This window comes from Ambystoma mexicanum, chromosome 5p (genome assembly GCF_040938575.1).
Source record: "Ambystoma mexicanum isolate Mex_15411 chromosome 5p, UKY_AmexF1_1, whole genome shotgun sequence".
NCBI classification, from domain to species: Eukaryota; Metazoa; Chordata; class Amphibia; order Caudata; family Ambystomatidae; genus Ambystoma; species Ambystoma mexicanum.
Genome location: NC_090930.1, coordinates 885,905,823 through 885,925,803, shown reverse-complemented (window position 1 = coordinate 885,925,803; position 19,981 = coordinate 885,905,823). Strand labels below are relative to the sequence as shown.

Here is a 19,981-nt window from a genome sequence, read left to right as displayed (position 1 = left end):
ACCTATGAACAGACCTTATTTTTAATTAGCTGAGCTGATGCTGGCACCATGGTTAATCCCAATTGACATTGAATCTTTTTGAAGCATTTTTCCTATTTTCATGCTTTTTTGATACCAAGACCTTTGCTAGGTGGTTTTTTTTTAATATATATTTTTGGGCATTCTTCTTGGATTGTGCAGACTGATTCAGGCATCAGTCACCTCCAGTCCTCATCTCCTTGCCTTCTACAGAAAGTGAGCATGAGAGGTGTACCGTTCATTGATATCACATTGAGAAAGGTATTGATGTATTGACAGGCCAGGTACTTCTATGAAGACTGCCTAGCAAGGTTTGCAAGGTTGTCTTGTAAGACCTGGTGAGGCAGGTCATTTTTAAGGTAACTACGATGTCTTGGAGAAGGTTGATCAATCATGAGTCAGGAGTTCACGCAGAGGCAATGACAAAGATTGCTGCGTATTCATTAATGAAGTTTCGCATTTTACATCTGTTGTGTGTAGTGACTATAATGGTAGCAATGTTTCTACAGTACCTATTTCTCATCATAAAAACAGTTACATTATACATGAGAGTGTAAAAAGCATTAATTGAGTGTTCATTAATGCATTAATGATGAATTTTAAAGAAGCATTTGAATATGAACATTATATGTGGGGCATCTATTTAAATGTACTGTATATTGATATGCTGTATATGGTTCATGTGTTTAATACACACACAAAGGGTTACTGGAAGGTATGAGCAGCGGACTATCAATACAAAATATTGTGACATTAATAAACCTCTCCTCTGCTGATAAATGGGAGCAATTTACTTCTTTGCTGATGCACAGTGACAGGTACATGCTTTTCCCTATCTCTATTCCTACCACAGCCCCAGCTGGGTGGGTCTTGGACACTCCCCTGGGTGTGGAGGGAGGGCTTTGGAGACAGGGTCGATAAGAATCACGTCAGAACTATCACAGCTTCTCTCATGCTTAGTGGAAGCATTCCCTCATCAAAGGCAGATTGTGCTGTCATAAGTAGATTTGGGATGAAGTCTTCACCTTCTATTTTGTTGAAATCAGCCAGTATCCCATCGCCTCCCGATTTCTTTCCACATGGCAAGGATGTCACAACCCCTTGCAGTTCAGCAGCCGTCAAAGGAGCATCCAACAATTCTGGCTGCTCCCGCAACAATTTAGGCAGTGTAATCTGACACAGTGTGCAGTTTATCTCCGCCCTATAGTCAGCTCCAGCATTGACATACAATGCAGTATAATAGGCTTGGAACATCTTGATGATTTCATTCTGGGATTGCCTCAGCTCCCCCCATTCACCTACTATAGAACAACTAGTAGCGCAGGGGTATTCTTTCCGACACAGCCAGGCTAGTAGTCTGCCCATATTGTCTCTCTGCTCATGCACTTTTTCAGTGTGCCCCCTATAATCGTATTTGCTCAACCTTTTCCGAGACCCAAGACACTGCTGTCGCAAAGCTATCAGGCCTACCTCCTCCCAATGATCGAGCTCCGGAGCATTTTCTGGTGCTTTAATATCAGCCTCTATTTTACTCATATCTGTCAGTAAAGACTTCCTCATACATCCCATTTTAGAAATCGCCTCCCCTCCGATCACCATTTGAAAGGTCTCCCAGACCGTTCTGTATCTCTCCACACTACCTCCGTTCATCTTAAAGAATTCCCCAATTATTATATCCCAGTGATCCCTAAACGAAACGTCAGTCAATGCCTCTACCCACAACCGCCATGTCGAAACAGAGGGAGAGTCCCCATGGAAAACCCAAGTGGCAAGCAGTGGAATATGATCAGATATTGACCTACCCAAATAGCTCGTATTGAAGAACTCCTGCAAGTCCTCCATGCCAGTGAGCATGTAGTCTACTCATGTAAAAATGTTATGTGAGGCAGAACAATGAGAGTATCCTCTTTGTAGCACATGTTCCACTCTCCAAATAGCTACAAGTCCCAGGTCATTGAACACGCTCCCCATGGTTCTCGCAGCTGGGGACGGGCGAGTATATTTATCATCAGATCGGTCAATGAATGGGTTGGGGTGCAATTAAAATCCCCACCCCAGATCCAAAGGGGTATCCCTAAATGGGGCTAGCCTCTTATATAATGAGTGAAAGAAGCCAGGGGCAGTGTGGTTGGGTGCATACATATTAATAATGCATGCCTCCCTATCTTCCACATAGCCATGCATTGCCACCCTACCCTCCGAGTCAGTCTGGGCTTACACCAGCCTAAAAGGGATCAAAGCATCAATTCAGATCAAACAACCCTCGCTTACTTGGAATAATTTTATACAAACTCCAATCCTTCGTCCCCCATCTTCCTACCATATTGATCAGGTTAGCATCCGTAAAATGAGTTTCCTGTAGCAATCTTCTTATCACCCGCTTTCTGCGCAAGTAGGACCCAACCCTATTCCATTTAATGTAGCCATTCAGCCCTCTGACATTCCAGGTCGCAACATTCAGATCAGCCGCCATAAAAACCCCAACAGAGGTCCATCAACCATGGCCCAGCATTAAAGAAGCATGTAGGACAGCAACACATTAGGCGGGGGACCAACATCCAGTATTTGTCTGAGTGGGGCACATCCCCACCCCAACCCCTCCTGAATTATCCAATCCCATAATCACTTGCTTAGAAAGCCCCATATATGTATCACGATGTGTCAAAATCTGGCTGCTTGGGCAACAGCAAGTAGGCAAGAAAATGTAACACAACACATTCAACAAACAACCAAAACAACCGCTCAATAGTAGATTATATTCAAGCAAATATACCCAACTGTCCCAGCCCACACTGAAGGCAATGGCAGGTGTTGGAGTAACCCGACCCAGGGCACATCCAAAAATAGTAGAAAAATAAGGGGGAACATAGCCAAAATGTCCATATACCAAATCATCTATATCAGCAGCAAGTCAAGCATGTCTCGATTGAGCTCCTAACCGGCCTGGAAAATAAAAAGTAAAAGAAAATCAGGGCCATGCGCCGTGTTTAGAGTCACGGCCGACCACCTTTAGAACCAGAGCCTGTAAAGATCAGCATTTATTTCTGTTGGTGTCCCAAAGGGCCACCATGTTGTTTACGTCTGTTCATTGTTTGTACATCTTCGGGGGCGTATTCATGGTTGTGTAGCACCATCGGCTTGGCAGGTTAAATCAAAATGCATTTCGGACCCTGCTGCCGGAGCCTTTCCTTCGCTGGGGCAAACATAGTTCTCCTCCTCTGGACCAGAACAATGTAATCTGGGTATACAGCCAGCGTAGAAGAACCCCTGCGGATCTGACCACCATCTCTGGAAAATTTCAGGATTCGCACCCTGTCCTTGAAGTTCAGGACCTTAGCAATAAGTGGTCTTGTGGGGGGGGGAGGGGGGGGGGTCAAAATATTGTTCCTGTGGGATCTCCACTCAGAGTCCACAATTCTGCTTTCCAGGATTTTTATCTTCACAGTCAGATTGCTCACCAGCATCTGCAGATCTTTCGTAGAAATCATGGCGTCCGAGACATTGGGCCTCATTACGACTATGGCGGTAGCCATGCTGGTAATTACCAGTATGGCTGCCTCCGGAGTCGTTTTTTTCCGGCACCCGGCAATGGGCAATTACCAGGGCATCCCGGTAATTGCCCATTGCCGTTATTTATTACTCCCCATTCCCATTTGACCCCCATAGGGCTCAATGGGAAAGGAGAGGCCGGTAGCGCTGGCACCGTCAATAACGGTGACGGCGCTACCGGGTTGGTCTGCTCGCGGGTGCCGTTCCCCACAGCAGGTCGGACCTGCCGGGCTGACAGGCACCAATGGGCAGACCTCGTAGTTTGCTGGTCCGGTAACTACGGTACCGGAAAGCTTACTAGTACCTTAGTGTACCGGACAGGCAAACTTATAATGAGGCCCATTGCCTTGTTTACTGTCAAGATACCACCAAACTCATAATGAGGCCCAAAGAATCAAATCTGGATTTGCACAAGCTGTTCAGGTAGTGATATTAACTTAGACAGTTGTTACGGACACCCGTATAAGTACAATCGAGTTTATCTCGCTATGTGCTAGGTAGCAGGCAAAACAGCGAGTCAACTACACGGTAGTAGTTGAACATAATTCAGTTATATGCTACATATGCATGGTTGTAGTGTAAAAGCAATGCACGTATAAGGTCAACACAATGTTTTAAACTAGCTCTGTGTTGTGTGCATGTGCATACCAACAGTCTATGTGGCTATGTGCTTGGTATGCAGGCAATTACAGTGTGAAAGAGTGAAATTTAGCTATGTGTTTGGTATGCAAAGGAGCAGTATGGTGAGAAGCAAAATTGTTGTGATGATTAACTCAATGATTAGCAGGTTATGTGTTATGTATGCATTCAGCAAAATAGTTACCTGTACATATGCAGTATATGGTAAAAACACATTTAGTCTAGCCAATTGCTAGTCATGCAGTCCAAACCCAATGAGTCAACATTTTTAGCTAGAATTTCAGGTACAAACAAGAGTCAGTCTAGCTATTATGGGGTCAGCAGTATGATGAGCTTGGTTGCTAAACAGATTCCCTCTGGATAATTGCCAGTCCAAACACAATTGGTCAAAATTATATAAAGACTAAACCTGGTTGTCGGAAGCAGCTGCCTCTCTTGCAGTGAAAGTTTGACAGCGTTGTGTGTTGCCTTCCTCTAGTGTGTTCATTCATTTGCGTCGAGCAGAGTGAAGGAAGGCGAGAAAGCGAGAAGGCTGCTTCCCCGGGGCCTCCTGAGACAGCTGAGGTCTGACCCGGTGTTTGAAGATAGCCGTTAACCGTGAGTTTTGCACTGCAACCCGGCATAGGCAGTAAGGCAGTAAGAACCTAGAGACAGTGCGGGTGAGCATTTGTTACGCAAATGTGTAGTAGCATTTTGAGTTACCGGGTGAAGTGTGGCGCCCCTCTTGCACCGTTATTAGCAATGTGCCCTTCTCCTGCCGAGGGATAAGGCAGGGGGTCAGGGCCCCCGAGTGGCCCGCTGAATTAGCTGAAACCAGGTGGTGGGGGCCCATTGAATAACTAATATACGCTCTGTTTGAAAATAGCACTTACTGCGCGGGTGGGCTGAATCACTGCTTTCATTTGATTAGTGCACCCTGCAGCCAATTTGTATTTATTTTATTTGTATAGCGCAAACCAGGCCCGGAGGCTACCGGTGCATATCTTGAAAGCAATGGTTACATAAATTGCATACAGTGATTACATATCAGTCAATAAATATAGCATAGAAGTAGGCATAGGTAAGTAGTACAGCGATACATGGTTTGTCGAATAGTACATCCATACACAGGTTATTGCATCACGTTTTCAGAGTGTAGCTTGGGCATTGGTAGTGACTAGCCAACATTTGTCTCTATGTTTGAATAGGTTGAGGGAGGGGAGGTTTCTGATAGTAAAGGGGTCAGCGTTCCACAATTTGGCTGCCAGGACTGGGAAGCTGGATCCACCAGCTGTTTGGAGCTTGTATCTAGGTATCAGTAGGCTCTTGTTCAGGGTAGATCTAAGTGAGCGAGCTGGGGTGTGTAGCGTGAAACGTGTGGAGAGATAAGTGGGGGCCAGGTTAGTCATGCATTTGTAGGTTAGGGCAAGCGATTTTAGTGCGATCCTTTGGGTGACTGACAACCAATGAAGGTTCTTCCTGGTATCCGAAATGTGTGCAGATCTGGGAATGTTGAGGGCTGCCCTGATAGCGTTATTTTGTATGATCTGGAGCTTGTCTAGGTTACCCTGATTAGTGCCCTGGTAGAGTGCATTGCAGTAGTCCAGTTTGGACATGACCAGGGTCCTAGCAAGGGCAGTGCAGTTGTGCGTGGAAAGAAAAGGACGACATGCTGTGATCAGCTTGCAGGTATAGGCGGCGGCGGCCGCAACTGCTTTTGTTTGTCTGTGAAGGGAGAGGGTGGAATGGAGGTAGATTCCCAACGTTTTGGTATCTTTGGAGACTTTTATTAGATTTCCATCGATGTTAAAGGAACTGAACATAGGGTTCAGCTTGTTTAGTCTTTGCTGAGTACCTAGGATGAGGAGCTCTGTCTTGTCATCATTGAGACAGAGCTCATGTTGGGCCATCCATGTTTGAATGACATGGTAAACGTCATTTAAGGCTTTTGAGTCTACTGTGTAGTCACCCGTGATGGGGATGAGTATCTGGGTGTCATCAGCATAATTTGTGTAGGTGACACCCAGATAGTCAAGGACATCAAATAAGGGTTTAGTAAATACATTATAGAGGGTGGGGAATACACACGAACCTTGGGGGACTCCGCAACGGACTGGTGCAGGGTCAGCTGCGGAGGTGGGCGAGAATACCCTCATCTGTCTGTTATCCAAGAAGGATTGAATCCAGTTAGTGGCCATGTCGGAGAAGTGAGCTGCAGTTTTCAGGTGGTGACAGAGGATTTGGTGATTAATCAGATCGAAGGCAGCCGATAAGTCTAAAAGTAGTAGGAGGGCTAGTTTCCCTTTGTCTTTGAGATCCTCAATTTGGGTTTTGAGATCGAGGAGGGCTGTCTCCGGGGCTGGGTGAACTGCTGCTTGTCTTAAGCTGCCACCAGCGACCCCCTGATCTGCATTTTGCACGAGAGCAGCAGTGACTGTGGGGTAGGGCTTTGTGCCTTACTCTTTGAGCCGTTTCTCTTGAGAATAGCGGTCACTGTGGGGTGGAGCCCTGTGCCTCACCCTTTGAGCTGCTTCTTTCTGGAACAGTGCAACTGGCCTCACGCTCCTCCTTGTGCCCAACGTTGCTTTTGGTGTTTTGTTTATTGAGTCACATTTTTTATTTTTCTGTAAAATGTGCAAAAGGGTCAAACCGGCAGTGCTGCATCCTGATATCACAGATGCCCCTCTGGTATTTTCACCAAACAGAGACAGCATGACTCGTGCCCTGGCACTGCCCTTGCCCCCTGCCCCTGATGAACCTACAAATAAACCACCACAAGTTATGGATAAAGAACCCTATATGAGACTCCGCCCAACTTACTAACAATGGCTTTCCTAACCTTCCTCAAACTATTCAGAATCCAATTTTGGGCGTAGAGTCCTTGGAATTAATGTACTCAGCACAGGGACCCCTGAACAGCTCCCTCTCGAACATTCGATCACTCGTCTTAGAAGTTGAAACATCTCCCTTTGCTCTTTCTGGCCCCCCACTATACTCAAAAGAAGTTGAGAGCAGCTTTGCTTTAGACAAGGCATAACCTTCCTCTACCTCTCTAAAGACTGAAGCAAACATGGCTTCCCAGGCAATACAAAACGTATGCAAAGAAATGTGCAGTGAACGGAAAAACAATACTGCCTATTTAGAGATACTAGCGAGTAGATTGCATGCATTGGAAACTGTTATGTTGAACAACCATACTGAGCATAAGCAGGTTAATGCTGAGCCTGTCAGTTCATGTCTTGCGTCTTCTGAGAAAAAGATAGCAGAGATCATAGTGTGCGACCTAATCTCTCCTGCGGACTTGGGCTCAGACTCTTTAGCTCGGAAGGTCCCAATCACGGATGGCTATTTGATCCGTGCCCCCTCACTCCAAGCTATCCGACATGCTAACTTATCAAAAAAACCGAAAACAGAACAAATCCTCAAGAAAGTTCTTACGTCAACACATATGTGAGAACAAAACATCTAATGGCATCTTGAGGGAGGTGTTGGAGGAGCAACTTGACCAGTCTGAAGGCTATGGCGAGCTATCAAATAATTATTTGGGTGGGCATGATTCAATCGACAGGGGCACTCTAGCCGCTCTGGAAGAGCTGGAGAAAGAATGGGACAGTGACATGGGGAGTTCTTATGAATTATCTACCAATGGCTTATTTATTTTTTTATTTTATTTTTACATTTTTAAAGCGCTCATACAGCCCACAGGCATCGAGGTGCTGTTACAGGAATTGTTTGTTTTGTAGTTGCGTAATTGTTTTTCTCTTAGTTGCGTATTTATAACGCGCTTAAACACCCAGATGTTTCTAAGCGCGGACCCGGGGATCCAACCTGTGTTGCTTCGTGTCGTCTTGCTTCCAAGGCGCGCACATTGCTGCTGTGCTATCCGCCCGGGATGACACGATGAAAAATAAGGGTCTACCAAAAGGTCGCAAGCCTAGGCCTTCTAACAATATTCAGAAAGATCAACGACTCTATGACATATTTAAAAGCGCTCACTAGCTCTTTCCTTCAGGAAAAATAAGCCTCAAGCTGTCAACCAAGATTGTCAAACAGAGGTCAGCAAGTGGGCAAACTGGGGGGCCAGAAGATCTCTCCCCAAATACCAATCAGGGCTTTAAGGCAGTTTTGCAGGGGGACGCCGATTTAAGGGTCTGGCCGCAACAACTGCATGCTCAGGTCTCAGCATGCACCCCTTGTTTAGAGCCGGCCACTGATAACCAAATTGTAACTAAGGAAGCAATTATGGAAATAGTGGTCCAGATCCTAAAACAAGATAGACTCCACAAGCCCATTGAACAACTGGGAGATGGCCCTGTGAGTACACCAACCCACCCTTTGGCTTTAGATCTGACTATATATCTGGGCGGGGCAGATCTCAGGTGGGGGTTTCAATACCTATTTCAGTAAAGAGCTTTAGTGGGGCCAAAGAGGAGATAAAAAGGAAAAATGTAGCCTTCTCTGACGACCTAAGCCTTTCCCTGAAGTATATGTTTGATAGGGGTGGTCCTCCCTCCCTCAACAGCATGCGAGTTCTGGCCCTCTTTAATGAAATCCCAGCCCTGCGTTTAATTACAACTAAATATATTAAGCTTATATTAAGCATAAGGTTGGTGATTCTGTCCTGCATCGTTTATGATGTGCTCCTAAAGGAAGCTTCCAATCTTAATATATTGGGCTATGACCTGTTTCCCAGTGAAAGGAAACCCTCAGATTGAGGTGTGGGAAGGTGATTCTGTCTGCGTTGGGCAATCTAAAATCACTCAAATGCATGAAGAATCTAAAAGTACAAATTGCCCTAGAGTAGAGTAGGGAGAGTGGCGATGGCTCGCCATGTTATTGCGCAACTCCATTAATCAGCTTAAGGACATAAAAGGTCCTCTTTAGCAAAACAGATGGTTTCTCTTTAATGTCTTGGAATGCTAAACGCTACTCCTCCCTTCTATTTGATGCTTCCCTATGTGCCTTTTTGCAAACATTTTCTTTTATTTTCCTGCAGGAAACATGGTTAGTTCATTCCTCAGTGTTTGACAGGTACTCTATCGCAGTCGCCCCAAACACTCAAGGTGTGTGGGGGCATCCTGCGTGGGGCTTGCTCGTAGCGGTTCGGAACGATTTGGGTTATAGTATTAGAAAACACCTGGTTCCTTCCAAGGGGTTATTAGCAGTCTTTATCAATGCGAGGAATGTTAGTTCTTTTAGAAACAGCCCATTGTTGAACATCTATTGGAACCCCTTAATTGACCTTACTTGTCTCTTAAAATAGGTCAACTCCATATTAGAACAATGGTTCATCTCCTACCCTGGCGGGGATGTGATTGTGGGTGGGTATTTTTTTTGCGAAAATCGTATTTTATTGGCATTTTCTGACTATCACATCATACATTAAATGTCATCAATATCTGCCTTCGAACATTTTAACAATAACCCTTGTCCCCGCCACCCATCCCTCACCCTCAGCCGTGAATTGGGTGCGGGTATCTAGTTCGTCCGGCGAGCTCATGGAGAACTTTTCAAGGCACAGTTTGTTAGTTCCTTGCGCACTGATGTCTTGGGCTCAGCTTTTTACAGTCTTTATGGGTTGGTTATTAATGTGGTGCCCCATGCACGTGGGGCAACATCCCTAGTAGCCATTAGTGTCAGAATCGGGCCCTGGGTGTGCTGTTGTCACTTCAGGCCAGGCGTTCGTACTTCTCGAAAAAGGGGAGTCAGAGTTCTTCGATATTGGTTCTAGATTCATCCATGAGATGTGTCAGAAACTCCATGTCGTAGATGGCCCGGACCTTGTTGACCCAGTCTTTTTCTCCTGGCATCTGTGGGCTCTTCCACTTTTGGGCCAGGCAGCACCTAGCCGCCACCAACATGACCTGTAGCATGTGACCCTGCGTTTCCTCATGGTCGTCTCCTACATCAATCCCGAAGAGGAGAAGCCAGAGGCACAAAAATCTAACCACGCCATCGACCCCTTTAATCCAGGATAGTACCTCTCCCCAGTATGTTTGCACCATGGGGCATTTCCACCACATGTGTATGTAATCACATTTTTCTTTCCGGCATTTCCAACAGTGTGGGTCGTATCCCACCCTCATCCTAGCGATTCTCTGGGGGGGATAATGCCACCTATGCAATATCTTCAGGGCCTGGTGTCGGTACTGAAGCAAGGTTGTTGATCGGTTAGCTCATATGCACATTTTGGACCATCTTTTATCATCAATTGCCCCTCCCAGGTCCCTTTCCCATTGTGTCCGAGCTGACGGGTGTTCCCCGGGGGCTGAGTGTAAGAGTAGTTTGTAGAGCTGAGATATGACCCCCCCTGAAGCCCTGGGTGGAGATTATCAGTTTTTCAAATTCTGTCAGGTCTCTCCTGAAGGTTTGGTGAGGACTCCCTTGAGCTGGAGGTAGCGGAACGGTGAAAGTTTTCCCAACCCTAGGACCTCCTCCAGGTCTAGTAAGGGTAGGAAGGATCCCCCCACCCAAAGATGTCCCGTTCTAGTGAGCCCGCCTCGTACCATTGCTGGAACGCAGCTGGTTCTGCTATTTTATCTATAAACGGGGGGGCCCAAATGCAACTCAGCAGAGAGACCCATGTGGTGAGCCATCTGTAGTAACCTCCTTCCCTCCAGACCGACCACAGGACCCCCAACACAGGGTGGTGTAGGACCCTTCTTGGGATATGCGATCTTGGGACCCACAACCATTCATCCACTGTGACCGGGGCTAGTACCTTGTTTTCCATTGCCACCCACTGCTTTTCCATCCAAGGGTTAAAGTGATCAGTCAGGACCCTCAACTGGGCTGCCTTGTAGTATGTTTCAAGGTCCAGGAACCCCACCCCTCCATCTTCCTTGGGCTTTGTTAGGAACTCGTATGAAATCCTGTGCTTTTTGCCCGCCCAGAGGAATCTCAAAAGGGTTCATTTTATTTCCGTTAGGAAGGTCTTGGGCACCTGGATGGGGAGCATCTGGAAAATGAATAGGAATTTAGGGAGGACCACCATTTTAATCAGATTTAGATGCGCCATCCATGAGAGCACCGAGCTTGCCCATCTCTCTACATCCCTCTTGACTTCTATCCAGAGTGGGGTGAAGTTATTGGGGAAGAGGCCTGTAGGGTCCCCTGTGACTTGGACTCCCAGATAACGGAACCCATCCATCTGGAGTCGGAAGGAGAGCTCTCCTACATACTCTGTCTCTGTCTCTGATAGATGTCCCCCTATGAAAGCCACCGACTTCCCCAGGTTAACCTTAAATCCTGAGAGTTCTCCGTAGCGCGTTAGGCCCTGCAGCACGTGAGGAACCGTATGGGATGGTTTGGTGACGTAAAGGAGCGCATCATCTGCGAATAGGCTAATCTTACAGTCTCCTATCAGTACACCGTTGATTGCCTCATTCTTCCAGACTGAGACCGCCCAAGGCTCCATGACCAAAGCGAATATTAGAGGGGATAGTTGGCAGCCCTGACTCATTCCTCTCCCCAGGCGGAAGGCTCCTGATTCTGTCCCGTTAACAACCACCTTGGCTGAGGGGGCGGAGTATAACGCCGACATCCAGCCCAAACATCTAGGTCCCATTCCCACCGCAGAGAAAACCTCCCCAATGAATCCCCAACTGACCCTGTCAAGGCCTTCTCTGCATCGAGTGCCAGGAGCAGAGCCCCTTCACCCCGGACCGCCTTTAAATTTAGTACATGGAGGGTTTTGCGCATGCTGTCTGAGCTTTGTCTATTAAGGATGAATCCCGCCTGATCTGGGTGGACTAGACGAGGGAGGCATCTTTCTAGTCGGGTAGCTAGAATTCTGGCAAAGATCTTAGCGTCCAGGTTGAGGAGGAAAATAGGCCTGTATGATCCACAGTCTGCCGGATCTCTGCCCGGTTTGGGTATTACACTGATGAGGGCCTGTAGGAAGGGGGGTGGGATTGTGTCTCGGTTTCTAATTTGATTGAACAATTTGGCCATGGGTTCTGCTAGAATGTCTTGGCACTGTTTATAGAAATCCACCGTATACCCCCCACCCCCGGGCCTTTCCCACTTTTAGCCTCTTAATGGTGCCTTTCACCTCCTCAACTGATATATCCCCCTCCAGCCCCTGGAGCTCCAGCTCAGTCAGTCGGGGTAATGGATGTTCCTCTACGTATGCCCGGATCACCTCCACTGATTCCCCCCCCCCCTGTTTTGTGTAGAGTTCCCTGTAAAAGTCAGCAAAGCATTCTGCGATTTGCTTCTTCTTCTTACACTCATTGCCCCCTTTATCTCTGGTGGGTACCACCCTCCTTTCCATTCTACATCCCCTGGCTCTACGCGCTAGGAGAGTCCCCACTCTATCCCCCCTTTCGTAGTACCTTTGTTGAGTGTACCTCAGTTTCTTAACCACTTCCCCTATGAGGACTGTATGAAGTGCCAGTCTCTTCCCTTGCATCTCTATCAGGAGGGTTTCCCTGTCCTCCCCATCGAGACCGAGCCTTGCGCGCAGGACCTTTAGTTCTTCTCAGAGTTTGCTTTCAATAAGTCCTTGCTCTCGCTTGCGCCTGGAGCCCTCGGCTATCAGGAGACCCCGAAAGGTGGCCTTGGTGGCTTCCCACACCATCACCATGTCGGATTCCCCATTGTCGTTTATCTCAAAGTAGGCTACCATCTCATTCCTTAGGAAGTCTCTGAAGACTGGGTGTCTCAGGAGTGTGTCATTGCAGCGCCATCGGGTGGATCTCGCGGACTGTTGGTGGCAGCGACCAGTTTGCCACCAACAGTTCGTGGTCGGACCATGTTATTGCTTCCACTCTGGGGTGCAAGGCCACTCCTCCCCCCTCCTCTGAGGTTAAGAGCAGGTCAATTCTCGTATAGAGTGGAGGAGAGAAGAAGGTGTATCCCCCCGGGCCTGGCCACGCCTTGCACCACACGTCTGCCCAATAGTGTTCCCTTAGGAGAGTTTGTAGAGCTAGATTGTCTTTGGCGACACCTTTCGGCCCCGCACCTCTTGCCGTCCACCAGTCCAGTTTGGGGTCCAGTATGAGGTTGAAATCCCCTCCTTGTATCATGGCACCCTCTGCCCATTCATCCATTAGTCTGAAGATCTAGGTCAGGAACCGTATCTGACCAGAGTTGGGCACCTATAGGGTGGCCAGCGTGAGACGTTTGCTCTCACAAGTGCCCATCCCTTCCTTCTTTGAACTTCTATGGGAGGCCCAGAAGTAGCTCCCAATTTCTTTTCCTTTAATTGGCGACTCTTTCCCCTGTTTGTAGTGAGTTTCTCGTAGGAAGAGTACCATCAGCTGTTGTTTGCGGAACATGTTGCTTGTCAGTGATCTGTTGTTTTGAGAGTTTAAGCCCTTGACATTGAGCGTGCCTATCCTGCCTTCAACCGTTGTCGTCCTTGATCGTGTTTTCTTTGTGCTCCTCTATTTGTTTCCGGGGTTTAGCCCATTGTGAAGCTAAGAGCCCCAGCTCGATCTGGCTGTTCCCATTTCCCTCAAACCTTATAGGGTTCTCCCCCCCCCGACACCTCCCCCTCCCCGGTTCCATCCCCCCTTTCCCAGTTGTCGAGGCGTTCGCCTTCATCCCACGACGGTTGTCGGGGCTGGTCAACGAACCACCAGGGCTTCTTTCCCAGGCCCGGGTGTCATAGTTTGTCTGGATTCCCCAGCCTCAACTTCTTGTCAGAGCCATTGCCCATTTAGGCTTCTCAGAGAGTCTCACACTCCAGACTTCAAAGTGCTGCCCCCTACCCGCCTCCCATCTCACTAGTATTTCCTTGGTATGGCCGCAGGGCCAACCACGTCCCGGCCCTCAGTGGCGAACTTCAAACTGGCTCCTCTAACTCGGGAGCTAACCTGGTGCTAACGTGGCATGTGAACTTAGTGTCTGGGGACCCCGGTCCTCGGTTTCTCTGATGGATTAGTGTGTGGCTGTCGGGCCAGCAACATTTTAGACTGAAAGCTATATTGCGGCATCTGGTTCATGTCAGGTGTCCCTCGGATGCTGAGGAGGGGTGTCTAGTTTTCTGAAACTTGCGGGCCCCTTTCACCTTTGCCTTGCCTCTAAAGTTGGCTGGGCCGCTAGGACCGCGACCCGGGTCCCGCATGTCTCCATCCTGGCTGGCTGAGGGGCCAGCCCGATCGTTCAATAAATCTTCCGTGACCCTCTGGATATCTTCTTCAGGTACAAGGTGGTGCTTCTCTCATTTCCATTCAAATGCTAAGTAGAAGGGTTGGCCCCAACGATATCTGACCCCTCTCTCCTGGAGTCATTTAGTGAGGTTGCCGCATTTCTTCCTCATCAGCAAGGTGAGGGCCGAGAGGTCTTGGTAAATGGCCACCGTGAAGTCCCTGTATTGTATGTTACCAAGAGTCCTAGCCTTCTCCAAGGTCCTAGCCTTGTCTCTGTAATAATGTAATCTCGCTAGGACCGAGTGAGGGCCCTTGCCTCCACGTCCGGCGCAGTGCACTCTGTTCATTTTGATGTCTTCAGCGGCTTCTGTGCCGAGAATCATCCGTATGTTGTCGTGTATCTTGTCCTCTAGGCCAAGCGGGCTCTCTCCCTCCGATTCCACCAGGCCGAAAATGTCACGCTCACCTCGTCTCCACGGGGGCGTAGCAGGTAGTCGTATGACCGATATCTGTACTGGCGTAGTTTTGATGGTATGATAGTGTCCTCTCCCCTGTTATCTACCCAGGAGGCGTTAGCCAGCAAAGTTGAAACAAGATGTTAGCTAATGAGTGGGTTGGATTGGTCCCATTACCTGCAACCTCCTGATGCCCGACTCCTCTCCTGCTCACCTTTGAGTTTGGTGAGGTTGGCTCTCCGTCCTGCTTGACCTTCAGCAGGGGCGCAATAGGCTCAGTCTTTCTCTGGGCACAGTTAATTCACTGTTCCAGAGTGGCTGTTGCTGTGTTTTGGGAATGCTTGGATTAATCAGGTAAGTTTCTATCCCAATGACAGCTTGGTATAGATGCTCAAAGTCTTATTGTCCCAAGGTTTAAACGTGTTTTGTCTTTCTTGCAGACGCGGTTTCGTACGGAAGTCTAGAAGAAGAATTGACTCTCCTAGGATGCTGAACTGGTTGCCTCCAGGCGAGTATTAGCGCGGATGTGTGGCGCTGGATGGCTGAACAATTGTTCGTTTTGTATTTTGTGTGACTAACCTGCTGTTTTCTGTTCACTTTTTGCAGGCGCGGCGCAGCCCCAAGATGAAGAATGGAAGAACCGCTCCGAAGTAACCCGGAGGAATTCAGAATCCCGGGTGAGTATTGGATGCCTGCGCGGAAGTCCTTTCCCAACAGGGGCGGCGGTCAGAAGACCAGCTGGAGACGAGACCGATGGACGGAATTGCAGTTAAGACCTTTGTCGCTGTAGTAACACCTGTTCTTCTCCTTTTCTTCTTCCAGGCACCGATGGATGGAAATCACAGACGGGCGTGGCTGTAGAAACTCGAGGACAGAGCAGACACGGTGAGCGTTACGACCCCTTCCATGCGGTCCTCCAGAGTTGTCACTTTTGTGGTGAGGTCTGCCAGCTTTGCCCCCATATCTGTTCTGATCCCCTGGATCTCTTCTAGGATCATGTGCATGTTGTTCTGGATCGCGCCCAGGTCTGGGGCCGGTGAGGGGGGAGGGTGGGGGACCCGGGAGGGTGGCCCCTGAACGCCATTTCGTTCTCGTCAGCTCGGAATTGGAATTTGGAAAGAGCTTCCTTCCAACTCATGTAGATTGTGCCAAGGTCGGGTGTGTGGGTGGCCCCGCAGAACTCGTGTGGTGGTCGCTGTCCCCCGCAACCCACTTCAATTTATCTCCTGGCCGGTGTTTCAGAGGCTTCAGTGGTTGGGCTGTTATACCCATAGTCAGTGGGTCTGCGGATGAGTTGGGTCGTGGGTAGGTTGTTGGTTGCTCGTCTGGCCCTTGATTCAGGGTCTCTTTCCAGGGATCTCTTGGTCCTTCTGGGCCTGGTGTAGGCCAGCCCCGGGTCTGAGGCGCGCATGGGTCCGGCGTGTGGGCGTTATCTGCGGTGAGAGCGGGCTTTGTGTAGGGTGAGCTTGGGCCCAGGGGCTTTTGCTGGGTAGATGATGCTTCTCTATGTGGCCCAGCCACGGGGGTGACCACTTGGGTGGTGGCCATCAGTCAGGACCCCTTCTGTATTTTACACACCAGCTGTGTGGAAGGGCGTGCTCCCGCATCGGCCCAGGCTGAAAGGGGGTCCTGTTGGGGTTAACGCAACTTCTCTTGGTGTCGCTGGGCGCCTGTGAGTAACTCTCCGGTGGTCGGTGTTGTGGGCCCCGTGGCTGGGGACCAGTGTCTAGGTGCGTGGGCTCACAGGATCCTACCCTCGGATAGTGGTCGCAGATTGGCTAGTCCCCCTTGTGTGGATGGTGGGGGTCAGTGCCACTTGCTCGGGGCCCCCTCCGTGCTACCTCCTCACCTTGTTACACGTGTCCCTGCATGTTGGGTCCCCCTCCAGCCAAAGGGCTGGCACACTCCTGCGTCGGCCCAGGTTGGGGGGTTCCCGGAGGTGTTTGATTCTTCGGGCCTGACTTCAGGAGCTTGTGGACTCTTGGGTTCTTCTGCGAGTGTGTCCTTTAACCCTCACATTGGTCTCACAGTTGTGGCACGGTGGGCCCCCCGCGCAGGCCATGGGCACTGCCAGCGTTCGTTGGGGGCTTCCCCCTGAAGACTTCCTTGTCTTTTTGTCCGGGCCCCCGCTCCTGGCCGCTCCTCCCGCAGACCGCGGTATGGACGCGCCCCCACGCTGGCCCCGGAGACAGTTGCTGGTGTTGGGCTCGGGGGGTGGCGGCTGCCGAGATGGAGGACAATGGCACTGCCTCCAGCCACGTAGCCCCCACCTCCTTTCCGCGGTCCCTCTCGCTGCACGCCCCACTGGTGGTGTGCGGGGGCTGTTGCACCCCGCTACACACCGTGCTGATGGTGATGTGTGTCCATGAGGTGGGGGGGCACCGTCCAGGCCGCAGCTCCAGGGGCAGCGCATCCGGCGGGACTCAGGCGACTCGCCTGTAGTTGCTGCCGATGCGCTGCTCCTTGGCGTAGCGTGGAGTCCCAGAGGGGGAGGGGCGCTCGCACTCCCTGCTGTGTAGCTCAGGCCTGAGGGCTCCTCCGAGCTCCGGACTTTGAACGTTGTGTTGGGCTTCGGCTCAGAAAGCTTTTTCTTGGCCTCGTGAGTGGGCTGGGCCTTTCTTCTTCTCTGTCTCCACAAAGTTCCCGGGGCTTTTCTTGTCCAAGAAATTGTTTAATAAGGGGACTGCACAAGTCATTGCGATAGATCCCTCCTCAAACTAGAAGTCTTGCGAAATCCTGACAGGAAAGCAACAAGGCCGACGTATGTGATTTTGAGGACGGATCTATCCCAATGATTTGTGCAGTCCCCTAATTAAACAATTTCTTGGACAAGATCAAATCACGACTATGAGTTGACTACACCACACCATATGCCCTCTATGTTTTTATAAAGGCTTAGTTCAAAGCTGAAACACGTGTCAACAAAGTTCTATGGCAGCGGTATTCAAACTGTGGGGCGTGACCCCCCAGGGGTCTGCGGGTGCATCCCGGGGGGGGCCTGAGTGCTCAGCATGAAATATAAAAAAAAATTCTCATTATTATTTTTTTTTGGATTGGAAGAAATGGGCAGGGGTGACTCACATGGTCGGGCTGAAGCATGAAACTGTCTCAGGCAGCACTGCATAGCTCATTGGAAATGCTGGCAGGGGCACTGCATGTCTGTATGTCCGAGTGGGACCTCCTGCGCCTCCTCACACATACGGACAGAGCAGACTGGAGCAGGGTGTTTCAGCACCCACACGCAGGCAAATGCAGAAGGTACGTTTATGTTCATTGTTTTTATTTAAACATGTGTATGGATGCATGTATGCTTATGTTATGAGTGAGTGTATGGTGATGGATGCTTGTGTGAATGATAGAGTGATTGCAGTTTGAATGTGCACTGCCTTGCATACACACATAATCATGTTGATTGTGTAAGGCCCAGTGGGGACAGGGATGGTAACATTTTACTGGACATCTATCATAGATGTCCAGTAAAAAATGTCATGCCTGCCCCCTGGGCCCCCCAGCACCAATTGCAAACTGTTTGGCTATTTACCTTTTTTTTTGTTAAAAGTATGCTCTACAATGCAACATTTTAACCCATTATTTTAAAAAGAATTCACAGGCGGAAACCCTCCGAAACCCCCTTTATTGGTTCGGGCTCCCTCACTATGCTCGGTCACTATGGCATTTTTGGATGAAATAGTTATGCCCCTGCACTTAAAAAAAATAATCACCAGCCGCCACTGGCCCTCAGACTGTGTTGGAAACGGGATGGGGGGAACCCAGGGACTATGGTGGGAGCAGAGTGGGGAGAGCCCAGGTTGTGTGATGGGGTGGGGAGAGACCAGGGACTGGGTAGGAGTGGGATGAGGGAGCCCAGCGACTGTGATGGGAGCAGGTGACAGCGTGCAATACATACTGTCCATTTGGCATTTCTGGGGGCTCCCGACCTGCCCAAACTTTGCTCAGGGGGGCCCCGGACAAAAAAGTTTGAAGACCACTGTTCTAGGGCAATCAAATGATTATATACAATTCACAAATACAAGTTTGTTTGATAACACAACAACATTTGTGGCGCATTTTTCTTTGTGTGGAACAAGTACCCATCTGTCAAAGATGTTATTTTTGTTACTCATGCCCTTTTGGAATCTTGTACGAAATTCGACATACTCCCGAGTGCCTCTATTGATCACAGTATGCTACCCTCGTACTTTATCTGTCCAGGCCAGAAATAGGCACGTTCAACAAACCCCCACATGCTGACAGTGAGCATGGAATGCTCTAGACTTTGTTGGCACAAGGGAAACATCCAAAAATTGAACATGTTGATGTCTGATAATTTTAGGAACTGCCCATATAAAACTAAGCTCTTGCTTTTCTCAACTGTTCCTTTTAAACGGCTCATTGATTTCACAGTGGGGTCTGTGTTCAACACCAGTCGGAGGACTACGATCAAGAAACACCACCCTCACAAGTTTGGCGTGTATGTTCGTCAATTAAAAAGAACTGCACGTAAAATGATCCAGGGCTTAATGAAGAACGTTAACTTAGATCATATTGATGGGGTGCTAACAATCTTTTTGGCTCAATATACTTTATGGGAAATCTGTGTCCTTGAAGCTAACGATCTTAAGATTTAAAAAAAATATATGCAATTTGTATGATTAACCTGTTTTTTAATTTCCAGAAAGAATCTACAATTTGATCGATTTTGGAACTTTTTGTATTTTGGGATGACTGTAAGCTTATATAAATGTTGGAGTAGCTATATTTGTATGGGAGGTGTCCTGCATACAAAAATAACCTTTTGGCAAAAGGCCATCACAATGGCAGAGTATTACCAAGAGACGAACGTTACCTTGATGTAGCTGTAGCCAGGGGTCAGTGCGGAGCCAGGGTGCAGGCGAACAGGCAAACATGAAAGCACCCTTTGTTGGCTGCCAGGGCAAGGCTGTCCTAGCATAAATCTAGAAATAGGACTGAGGAGGGCTCAGGTGACTTCCTGGGTGTATAAGTTGCCTGGATTTCTTAAAGGGATTTTGGGGAGGGGAGTGCAAAATGGCTTCTTGCAAAGTGAACTCTGTTGTTTTAAAGGCTAAAAAACAGAGGGAACAAATACCAATCAAGTTGAAAGCATACAAAAGGCTTTTCTGAATGCTTAAAAAGGGAGGGAAAATTGTATTTATGATAAAAACTAATGAAACATGCCTCAAGCAGGACACCCAGACAACTCCTTCCACACACCTACACTCCTCT

The 19,981-nt window shown here is 48.7% G+C and overlaps 1 protein-coding gene across 1 annotated transcript in view; it reads right to left on the bottom strand.

The window, feature by feature from the left end:
- LOC138481266 (fibrous sheath-interacting protein 2-like) overlaps positions 1 to 19,981 on the bottom strand; it is a 2,966,522-nt gene that overhangs the window by 290,239 nt on the left and 2,656,302 nt on the right. The gene's annotated exons all lie outside the window — the stretch shown is intronic.